At 44.5% G+C, this 1,000-nt stretch overlaps 3 non-coding genes across 3 annotated transcripts; all 3 read left to right on the top strand.

Annotated features, from left to right (window-relative positions):
- The first annotated feature begins 186 nt into the window (after window positions 1-186).
- On the top strand, window positions 187-259 carry Trnak-uuu (transfer RNA lysine (anticodon UUU)). Its single transcript has one exon. It is a non-coding gene; the product is annotated as a tRNA-Lys (tRNA).
- Window positions 260-342: 83 nt separating this feature from the next.
- Trnar-acg (transfer RNA arginine (anticodon ACG)) lies at window positions 343-415 on the top strand. Its single transcript has one exon. It is a non-coding gene; the product is annotated as a tRNA-Arg (tRNA).
- Window positions 416-585: 170 nt separating this feature from the next.
- Window positions 586-667, top strand: Trnas-uga (transfer RNA serine (anticodon UGA)). Its single transcript has one exon. It is a non-coding gene; the product is annotated as a tRNA-Ser (tRNA).
- Window positions 668-1,000: the final 333 nt, after the last annotated feature.

The following is a 1,000-nucleotide window of genomic DNA, read 5'->3' as shown; positions in this document are numbered from 1 at the left end:
AGCGAGTCGGCGTTTGAACGAAGATTTGTCTTAAAATGTTCCCGTTGCGACTTGTTGCCAAAGAGACACGAGAGACGTGGGAGGGCAAATCGTGTTTACTTTGATTACGTTACCTCATGCTGTGCGATGTTTAAGATGAAGCATAAGGGAAGGAAAACTGGAAGTTTCACAGAGTAGAGCGCACGAGCCCGCATAGCTCAGTCGGTAGAGCGTTAGGCTTTTAACCTAACGGTCCAGGGTTCGAGTCCCTGTTCGGGCGGGAGCAGAATCTTTTTGAACATGTGACGTTGACAGTAAGGAATGGAAAGAAACTGCAAAGCATTACGAATGACGCGGAACGTCGGGCCCGTGGCGCAACGGACAACGCGCCTGACTACGGATCAGGAGATTCCAGGTTCGAATCCTGGCGGGCTCGCAACTACGCCAATGTTTTTAATTTTTTTATTTTGTTTGCAGAGACACTCGTTCACCGGATCGAAAGGAAAATTTGCCGAAATTTTTAATCTATTCTTTCGAACGCGTTGGTGAGAGAGTTTTAGATACTTTTCGGTAATACCTACAAAGGCAAATCTTTGCTCCGAACGGGTAGTCGTGGCCGAGTGGTTAAGGCGATGGACTTGAAATCCATTGGGTTATTCCCGCGCAGGTTCGAATCCTGCCGACTACGACGAATTCTTCGCAAAAAAGTTTTTGGCGGTAGGATTTTGTTGCAGCTCTCTTTTAAGTCTACGTAGACTTACTTCTACATGGGTGATTAATTGTTGAATTGCAACATTTCCGGAATTCTCAAATTCGAACGGAACTCAAAATTTAGTGAATGTCGAATACCAATTCGGTGCAATTGGGATGGAAACGAAGGCATATATCGTTTTTTTTTCAAGTATATCGCGAATTTCCGGACTTCGCGAAATTTCTGGACTAGAAATCTTGGCCTCTCTTTTCGAAAAAAATAACAAGACTTGTCTTGGAATTATATGGCGAGCATGGGATTGAAGTTGTC

Source organism: Argiope bruennichi, unplaced genomic scaffold (assembly GCF_947563725.1).
Source record: "Argiope bruennichi unplaced genomic scaffold, qqArgBrue1.1 scaffold_29, whole genome shotgun sequence".
Taxonomy (NCBI): domain Eukaryota; kingdom Metazoa; phylum Arthropoda; class Arachnida; order Araneae; family Araneidae; genus Argiope; species Argiope bruennichi.
Note: the sequence above shows the minus strand (reverse complement) of the source record. Positions and strands in the feature narration are given on the sequence as shown.